We start from the raw sequence: 10562 nt of genomic DNA, 5'->3' as shown, positions 1-10562 counted from the left end.
GAAAGAGAAGGCTTGATTCATGATAGCATCTTATTCCAGCACAGTGTTTTACAACTCACAAACCGCTTTTGTATATATGGTCTTCATTGAGGAAAAGGTGGCTCCAGAATTCCTGGAAAACGCTGTTGGAGAAGGGAAGGAGAGGAGGCCCAGGAACAACTCCACAAGGTTTAGGGACCCTGACACCATTCTTGGTGGGGAAAGTGCATTTGGCTGGGAAGACAGTCAAGACGCTCCAGTAGCCAATGTGTAGGGGCCAAGAGAGGAGAGTCAGAAAAATGATGATTCTGACCCATGGATCAAGATGAAAAATGTGGAAAGGCCAACCATGAACTATATTCTTTCTCAGGTAACTTGCAGGCTCAGTCCAGCATTGCCTCAGCCTGCAGCCCCTAAGAGCCTCTGGGTTTTCATTCTGAGGAGGAAGTCCTTGCCTGGACCTGGCGCTGCACAGGGTGCCAGCTGATGAGGTGCGAGTGCTGTGTGTGGGGAAGATGAGGAGGGCGGAGGTGAAGGAGCCAGGCGCCTGGAGTGGGGAAGGGATGGCATGAGGTTTGAGGGGTGGGGTGGAAGAAGCCAGAAGCCTGACTGGCTTCTTTCCTTCCCTTTGGGGTGTAGTCAAGGATCAGGAATGACAATAGGACAGCTATGGTGTGAGCTGCTAAGTTGTGAGAGGAAGTGGCAGAGAGAAAAGTAAGAGGCAGAGAAGACTCAGAAAAGTGGTTATCCCCCTTTCTTTCCCTTTTCTCTAGAGTTTTAAAAATCCATCCCCCCCCCCTTTTTTTTTTTTTGGCCAGGCAAAGTTAAATCAGACGCTTCCTCTCTTCCTTCTTCCACCCTGCTCTTCCTTCCTTTTCTTTCCCCCCTTCTTTCTTTTCTCCCTTCTCCCACACAGTGATCAATCACCTACTCGGTGCCAGCACTAAATGAGGCTCTAAGGATACAAAGATCAGAGAGGTCCTGACCAGCGGGTAGACTTGTAAACTAATGCAGGTTTTGTAGTGGACTTAGGGGTATGGACACTTACCTCGTCGCTCTCACACCAGGCACTTAGAGGTATGACAGCCCAGACACTGGAGGAGTGAACTCTGCCCAGGGAAGGCTCCTGTTAAGGAAGGCATCATCAAATGGGTATAGTTGGGGTTGGATTTTGAAGACTACTTGGAAACTCACCAGTCAGAGCAGGAGGAAGGCACTCCAGTCAGAGAAAAGAAGTCATGTCGTGCCCTGTGTCTCTATAGCAAAGGGGAAGTCAGTATTCCAGAGGATTCTTTAGAGAATTCTGCTGCTGTTACCAGCCCATCTTTTACTCTGGAGCTTTTCTGAAGACAATAGCTTTCGCTTAATTGTATATTCCCTCCCTCCACAACTCCTCTAAGTCTTTCCTGCCTGGTATTTCCATTTCTGACCCCTGAGCAGCTCAGGGCAAAGAAGGGCCAGTTCTTTGTATAGGTCAATTTTCTATTACCATTGTTTGTAAAGATTCTCATATTCCTAAGGGTGAGATAAAGGAGACTCCTTTCTACGTTTCTTCATCCTGGCCTAGAGGTGTTCACATGCTTTATTTTTTTGAGATTTCATTATTGAGTTCTTTTTTCCCCTATATCTCTGTTTCGGAGCATAGATGAAAATGAGGAGGGATATATAGGATGTATTTGAGAAAAGGGAAGAAAAATTGAAGAACCAGGAAAGAAGGAAATTGAAGGTACTGAGACACTATGAATATGCAGTCTTTAAGATTAACTTCTATGAACATGTTCTTTGTGGTTTGGAGGCAAAAACAGCCTTAAATAAAGGTTTCATCATTGTTGAATGATTCTCGTCTGAGTTTCTCTAATATAAAAAGTTCTTTAAAATCCCCTGTAATTTGGTTCCTATCTCCACCACAGTACTGAAACTACCCTGCCTCGTTGTCACCATGACCTACTTCTCACCAAATAATCTAAGGCCATCCTCATTCTCCTTCATCTTTCTGCAGGTATCAACTGGCTTGAAAACTGACTCTTACCCTAAAAAATTTCTCCTCCCCTGGCTCCAGAGAGCACACTCTCCTGGGCCTTCTCTTATTTCACCAATCCAAACAGGTATCAAAAAAACCAAATAATATTGTCCAAAGGAATGGCTCCATCCCAGGTGGAGGTGACAGCTTGAGGGTCCAAAAGTATACAGATGGGGGTAATTAGTTATAGAAGTCTCTAGCTCTCCTTATTTAGTTTTTAGGGTTTATTTTTTAACTTTTTAAAAAAATTTTTGAGAGACAGAGACAGAGCATGAGCAGAGGAGGGACAGAGAGAGAGAGAGATGCAGAATCCAAAGCAGCCTCCAGACTCTGAGCTGTCAGCACAGAGCCCGATGCAGGGCTCAAACCCATGGACGTGATATCATGACCTGAGCTAAAGCCAGATGCTCAACCGACTGAGCCACTCAGGTGCCCCTCATTATTTAGTTTTTAAAGTAGGGATAGAGTGAGAAGACAGAAGGAGGCCTCTGATTTGTAGCAGGACACCAGTCAACAGTCCACTCTTCAGTGAGAGAGGACTGATATAGGGCAAGTAACAGGTTGGGGCCCTAGCCAAGTGGTCTGAGATTCAAGGTAGTATTGCAACCCCAGAACAGAAGAGGAAGGAGAAACAGGAATTAGGCTGGAAAACATTCACACAGAGTGGGCAATCATGGCAATCCAGGGATTAGGCTACAGTTTGGTGAGTGTATAGAGGCCCAGGATTCTTACCTTTGGTACATCAGATGATAGGCAAGGTGTTTTTTTTTTTTTATTAATTTTTTTAACGTTTCTTTATTTTTGAGAGACAGAGCACGAGCGGGAAAGGGACAGAGAGAGAGATGCAGAATCTGAAGCAGGCTCCAGGCTCTGAGCTTCTCAGCACAGAGCCCAACGCGGGGCTCAAACCTACAAACTGCAAGATCACAACCAACCTGATCCAAAATCTGATGCTCAACCAACTGAGCCACCCAGGCGCCCCAGAGGCAAGGTGTTTTAGATATTCCCCCTACTAGTTCCCTCTACGCTCTTCTTTCAACCTCCTTTGTGAGTGAGGGAGGGATTTCTACTATTGCTCACATCTTTTCAAGAGTGACTCAGGAACTGAATAGGATTGAGCATGTGGGCTGATGTACCAGTAAATGCATTGGACTACCTGAGTCCTTTGTCTCCTGTGCCTCATTATAGATTGCCCATGTTCTTCTCTTACCTTGTTTTATGTTCCTCTTCAGACAGCTCACCTCCATCTAAAGTTGTAATAACTCACCTGGGTTCTAGACTATTGTTTTTTTCAGCATTCCTCACCTCTACTTGGATGTACCACTATCATGACTTCAGACTCATCAGGCTTCGTTGACACTCTCAATTTCCCTTTTTCCTAGACACAAAGCTTTGAAGCCATTTAGGCTTGTTTTCCCCTTATCTTTCTTCTTCACTTGACTCATATGTGATTTTGAACTGCTGAAATAGAAACGTAACTGGTTTCTTGTCCCAATATTTTCTCTGTCAAATACACAACATGTATGATGCTTTGGACACCTGGAAAGTTGAAGGCAGCAAAGGGTTAACAATGAAAAAAAAAAGGGGGCAGGGGAGGGTGAAAGATCCTACTAGCTACAAAACCATGTATCCTTATTTACCCAGATGGTCTGGACTGTAGAAGCAACAGTGTCCAACCAGAAGAGTGAAATATTGCACAGAAAGATTATTTAATAGAATCATGGAATGAAGAGATGTTAGAAATCATGTAATTCAAACCCTTATTTGTAAAGTGCAAAGAGCCAAGGAATGTGGCACAGTCTGGATAATGAAGAGGAAAGTCTTTTGTGAGAGCAGTTTCCAGGTGACATATCTTTACCTAAGAATCAAGTGGCTGGCTTGAACAAGCATCATGGTTTCGGTCTATAGTCAGGAAAGTCCTAACACTCTTTCAGGGCCACAGGCTATTTGTATTCCAAATCCTGGCTAACCCTTGGGATCAAGGGGCTATAAGTGGAAAAGTGTGAATTTATCACAGGTCCTAGCAATACAAAAAAATACATACATGCAGGGATATAGTATATGTCATTAGCCATGAGATTATAGTCTTTCTTTCCTCAGAGACAGATGTTCATGGTATTATTGTTATAGTTGATGATTCAAGATATAATCATCTGTATTTGTGATTAGAATGATGGAAAAAATGTACAGCTTGAAAGCATATTGAATTAGAATCAGTAACTTGGGTTCGAGCCCCAAATCAATTACTGTTTTGGTAATCGTAAATCCCTTAATCACTTTGAATGCCAGTATCTTAATCCATAAAACAGGAAGACTAGCTGTACTATAAACATCAGAGTGCTGTTATAGTTGTGAGCCCCAGAGCCTGGGACAGTCTTAAGGAACTCTAGGCACATTTAGAAAAGTATGCTCTGGTAGTCCTTAAGTGTGCCTTGATACTTCCAAGGCCACATCCTTTTATTTTTTTATTTTGTTTTGTTTTTTCAATACACAAAAATCTGTTGCATTTTTATTTTTTTTACATTTTATTTTTTTAAATTTACATCCAAATTAGTTAGCATATAGTGCAACAATGATTTCAGGAAGAGATTCTTTAGTGCCCCTTACCCATTTAGCCCATCCCCCCTCCCACAACCCTCCAGTAGCCCTCAGTTTGTTCTCCATATTTATGAGTCTCTTCTGTTTTGTCCCCCTCCTGGTTTTTATATTATTTTTGTTTCTCTTCCCTTACATTCATCTGTTTTGTCTCTTAAAGTCCTCATATGAGTGAAGTCATGATATTTGTCTTTCTCTGGCTGACTAATTTCACTTAGCATAATACCCTCCAGTTCCATCCACGTAGTTGCAAATGGCAAGATTTCATTCTTTTTGATTGCCGAGTAATACTCCATTATATATATATATATATATATATATATATATATATATATATACAACAATAATGCTAAAGACATGTCAAAGGAAGCAGGTGCTACTGTGGCCAAGGGCTGGACTGTGAATCAAGGGACTGGTGTTCTAGTCCTAGCTCCTTCTCTGACCAGCTATTTCAACCTGGGCAAGTCATTTGAACCCTTTGGACTGTCAAGTGAGAGTTAGGAAAGTGTTAAGAGCTGTTTTTCTCCAACTGTTAAAATGTGGCTAGCAAGCAAGAGGTAAGATTGTCCAAGCCCGGTTTACAGCCTCCAGGATCACTAATCCACAGCATGGACTCCTCTTTCCAGGTCCTTACAAGAGGTAGTGCTAAGGGATATGATGCTAAGTGCTAGAGTACCTGGCCCTGGTAACTTCTGAAGTGAATTTTGGTAAGTTTTTTATTGTGGTACATACCTAGAATGTGGCTATCCCAAATGGCCTCTGACTACTTACATAGTCTGTTTAAACACGTGTTTTGCTAATATGCAAGGAGCAGGTGCCAAAGTTACCTGTTTGTTAGGTTTTAGACAACAGGGATCACTTAGTGCTGATACTCTTTAAAAACCAGTATCCCAAGAGGGTATGGAAATTGGTACTAAATTTTTATGCAAAAGGCAGAAGAATATATGGGAACAATATATTAAATCTATTCATTGTCTTCTGTCAAGACCTCTTCCCAATACCTCTCTGTAAGCTGAGAAACAGGGCCACTTCCCTCACTACAAAGACTAGATCAAGGGTAGGAAGGAGTGCTGGATCTAATAGATCCAGTGTCTCCTTGTACTTGTTGACTCTAACTGTGGGTCGTACAGCTATTAGAAAAACATGACTTCACTGCATACATCCCAGAGGTTGGTTTGAATGTTGATTAATTTGATATCAATGAATAAATATTTGTTGAATGAATGATGAGGGAGTGTAACCTATTCTGTAAACATGAGGCTCCTTGTCCAGGCAGATCTGCTTGCCACATGGATTGGCATCTACTTTAGCTAACCTACCTCCATGATAAGCAATTCTATTACAAGGAACTATTGCACAAACCAATGTATGGGGAATTAAGTGATTTAGAAGATTTAAGGAGGGACTCCTGGGCGGGTCAATGAGTTGAGCATCCGACTCTTGATTTCGGCACAGGTCATGATCTCATGGTTTTGTGAGTTCGAGCCCCACGTTGGGCTCTGCACACTGGTCTTGAGGAGCCTGCTTGGGATTCTCTCTCTCTCCCTCTCGTTCTGCCCATCCCCTGCCTGTGCTCTCTGTCTCTTTCAAGGTGAATAAACTTAAAAAAAAAACAAGATTTTAGGACAGTGAGTTCACTACAATGTAATCTGATGTAAACTAGCCTTAAATGTTGCAGGTCTAGTGTTCCAATGATGTAACGATACATAACAAACTACCCAAAACTTTTAGTGACTTAAAACAAAAACTATTGTACTATATTTCTCATGACTTTATGTGTCATTGGTTTCACTTAAATTTGGACAGGGTTTAGCTACATGATTCTTCTGTCCTATTTTCATTGATAGAAGTTACTTGGTTGTATTCACTGCAAGTGGACTAGTCTGGAGTGCCCAAGCCAGCTTGGTTCACATGTTTGGTGATGAGGTCTGGAAAACTAGGTTCAGCCGAGATTGTTAACTGAAGCACCTGTATGTGGCTCTTCTATGTGGCAGTCTAAGGGTGGTTGAACTTATGTGGCAGCCCCCAGAGGTAGTATTCCAAGAGTCCTGGGTCGAAGGTGTGAAGTTCCTTTGACCTGGCCTCGGAAGTTACAGACTGACACTTCTGCCATGTATCTCGGTCAAGCAAGTCACCAGGTCAGCCCAGAATCAAGAAGAGAAAAATCAGACTCCATTTCTCAGTGGCAGGAGAAGCAAAAAATATGTGGTCTACTTTAATCTGCCATACCTGGTAAAGGAGACTAGGCAGGGAAGGAGGGCTCATAGTGGGAAATGCTCATTGAAGGAGGATGAAGAGAGGTGTTGGCAAATGTCAACAGGCTGGAGACCAGTTGCAAGGTTGTTTTGAGTCAGAGGAGTCAGAAGGAAGAAGGCCCTGAAGTTCTTGTAAACTACTGATTGGCTTCTGTGGCTTTCAGATGGCCCAGAAGGGCTCCTTTGGGATGCCAAGTACTACTGTAGTAGTATATCACATACATCACAACTTGTGCGATATTTTAAAGTTGGCAGTGGTTAGACTGAACAGAAACACAAGCTGTAAATCTAAAGGCAATTATTTAAAATGAGGAAAAATCCACTGAAACCAGTGGCCTTTACAGTCTTTTTTTTAAAGGTTTGTTTATTTATTTTGAGAGAGAGAGAGAGAGAGAGAAAAAGTGCACATGCACGCATGTGGGGGAGGGGCAGAGAAAGAGAGGGAGAGATACAATCCCAAGTAGGCTCCACACTGAGTGTGACTGGGGCTCCACCAGGGGCTCGGTGGATCATGACCTGAGCCAAAGCAAGAGTTGTGCACTTAACAGACTGAGCTACCCAGACTGGCCTTTACATTCTTATCGGAGGCCTGCCCTTCCCAGTTCAAAGTCCTATCCCTCCAGGTAATTGCTCAAAGTCCCTTCCCCACATAACCCTATAGTTTGTTTCTTAGTGGAATATAGCATTTCTCATAATCTGCCTGGTATTTTTGTAACTTCTGCATGTATCTATCTCCTTCATGAGACCATGAAGCCTTGAGAAGAACTCATGTTTTATACAATTTACATGCTATCATTTGCACTTGATAGATGCTTAACAGGTTAAACAATATTTTTAATTGAAGTGTAGTTGACACTTTATTTATTTTTTTTAATTTTTTTTTCAACGTTTATTTATTTTTGGGACAGAGGGAGACAGAGCATGAATGGGGGAGGGGCAGAGAGAGAAGGAGACACAGAATCTGAAACAGGCTCCAGGCTCTGAGCCATCAGCCCAGAGCCTGACGCGGGGCTCGAACTCACAGACCGCGAGATCGTGACCTGGCTGAAGTCGGACGCTTAACCGACTGCGCCACCCAGGCGCCCCTACACTTTATTATGTTATATTAGTGAACAGGTGTTTGTTGAATCAAAACGAGGGAGGACAAGAAATGTGCAATAAAACTGACGAGAAGAGATGAGCAATATTCATAGGTGGTAAGGCCCTAAATAGAGGGGCTTCTAGGAGTGCCTGGGTGGCTCAGTCAGTTGAGTGTCAGAATTCTGCTCAGGTTGTGATCCCATGGCTTGTGAATCTGAGCCCCACTCACTGCTGTCAGCACAGAGCCTGCTTCAGATCCTCTGTCCTCCTCTCTCTCTGCCCCTCCCCACCCCCATCTCTCTCTCTCTCTCTCTCAAAAATAAATAAACATTAAAAAAAAATAAAGGGACTTCTGAGGGCTGAGAGGATAGTGCTCCTTTACCCCAGAAAGGAATCAGCCTGGACACCACACTCATCACTTAGACATGTAGCTCAGTGCCACTGATGAGCAATTAGTGGTGTAGGCTGGATATAAAGGAAAAATGGAGTGGTATCCTCTAAGAACTAGGAAATGAGGCAAATAAGATCAGTCTATGAGAGTTAACACAGTGGAGAACACAATGCCTCCTCAGCTCTGGTATAGTTATTTGTTTGGCAACACTCCCTGCTTTAATCAATGATAGTAATCTGAAGAAAGGTTGCTTCTCCTCAAGAGGGTGGCTAATTTAGAAAAGCAGAACTCAAAAGAACAAATATTGGCAAGATGCCTTTAGCATTGTCCATCCGAAAGAAAAGCTAAATTTGGACTTTGTAAACTTTTTGCCAGTTGAGAGATTTTCTGTGTTGCAACGCAGAGAGAGTTTATCTGGCTCCCTTGAAGTCCAGCTGAAATATCCTTTAGGGATCAGTCAGTGGCTCTCTAACTAAGATGGAATCAAATTGGGCCCAATATATATGAAATATATATATATATGAAATTCAGATGTGGCAAAGGGCATTCCTTATTAAGCTTCACTGGGGTAGGTAGTGACTATCTCTTTGGGGAATCACTCTAGACCAGTGGTTTCCAAAATGTGGTCCTGGGATCAGAGATCAGAATCAATATTACCTGAGCAATACTCGTTAGAAATACAAATTCTGGGGTCCTATCCCAGATCTACTGAATCAGAAATTTTCAAGGTGGGGGGTGGGTAATGGAGGATGGTAAGCAACAATCCTAGTTTTAATCAGGGGTTATTAAACTTCAGCATATATCAAAATTGCCCAAAGAACCTGTTAAAACACCAGTCGCTAGGCTTGGTCCCCAGCATTTGGAAATGCTGTTAAGGGTGCACTCCTCTTGTTAAGATTAGTGCTTCTCAAAGTTCAATGTGAGTGGGAATAAAAAACTGGGAATCTTGTTAAATTATAGTTTGGATTCACAGATCAGGGATGTAGGCCAAGAGTTTGCATTTCTAACAAGGTGCTGCTGCTGCTGGTGGTCCACAGCCCACTGTTAAATTAGCAAGACCCTGGGGCAGAGGTTCCCAAACTTGTCTGCACATTAGTATCATTGAGGGAGCTTCAAAAACTACTGATGCCCGGGTCCTACTCTGGAGACTGTGATTTAATTAGTCTAGGGTGTGGCCTGGGATTGGGAATTTTTAAAAGATCTCCAGTGGTTCCAGTGTTTAGGCTTTGCTGGCCTTGAATTCCTTTGCTGCTGCAACTAATCAGAAAGTAAACTCTAGATCTTTGTAGTAAATTAGGAAGTGGTAGTCCCCAGTTGCTATTCTTCCTGCATCCCCAGTGTCCTCAGATCTGAGGCTTCAGTGCTCATTGGACTAAGCTGGAAGGGCTTGCATGTGCTGTTCTTTCACCGGTAGGGCAGGCAGACATTTCCTACAGAGAGCTACAGAGGAGGACACCTTGAGGTTGGGACAATTACCTACAGTACCTCCCTTATTCCAAGGGGAAGAGGTCTTGTAGATTTAGGCCTTCAGAAGGAAGTCTTGGGTAGACTCTTCTTCCTTCCATCTTCTAGATACGCCACCACTCCTGTCTCCTTGCAGAGCCTCTTTCTCGGGGGTTCCCTAGATCTGTGTTCTTTCACCAAACTCCTCCCCTTCCCCTATAGGCAGACCTCCAATGGGCAGTAATGTGCCTAGGGGGTGGGTTCAGGAATTCATGGAAGCTTTTTTTGCTCTCATATTAGAGTTATCCATAGACATTTAATGAGTAGGATTAACATCTAGCCAAGATTGGTAGACATTCAGCAACTGTGCAGGGCCCTCCCACATAATGAGGAACATGCAAGCATCACTGACAACTTTGAATGACTTGCCAGTCATTTGTGTAGTTGAAAAGCCATTGAAATTAGGACCTGAATTTATTTTAAATATAAACACAGGCATTTCATATTTGGTTTAATATATCCTGAACTTTCCGGGAGTGCCACTGCTATAAATATCGTGGGATGATCACGCCTTGTTTTGTTCAAAAATTTGCCAGAGATTATTTGTCATTTTGGAAAATCATGCCACATCAGCACCTCTATTCATGGTATTTGAATCACCATCATAACATCCCCATATCATGCTAGAGTTGTGGCTGTTACATTCAAGGTGATTCTATATAGAGCTGCATGCATCTGAGGACTATATTGTGTCTTCTTGAATATTGTGCCCAAACATATTTTTTAAGTTTATTTATTT

This window comes from Lynx rufus, unplaced genomic scaffold (genome assembly GCF_022079265.1).
Source record: "Lynx rufus isolate CCGP_SWC_20201006 ecotype Redwood Valley unplaced genomic scaffold, mLynRuf1.p SCAF_13, whole genome shotgun sequence".
Taxonomy (NCBI): Eukaryota; Metazoa; Chordata; class Mammalia; order Carnivora; family Felidae; genus Lynx; species Lynx rufus.
This window is presented reverse-complemented; position numbering follows the sequence as displayed.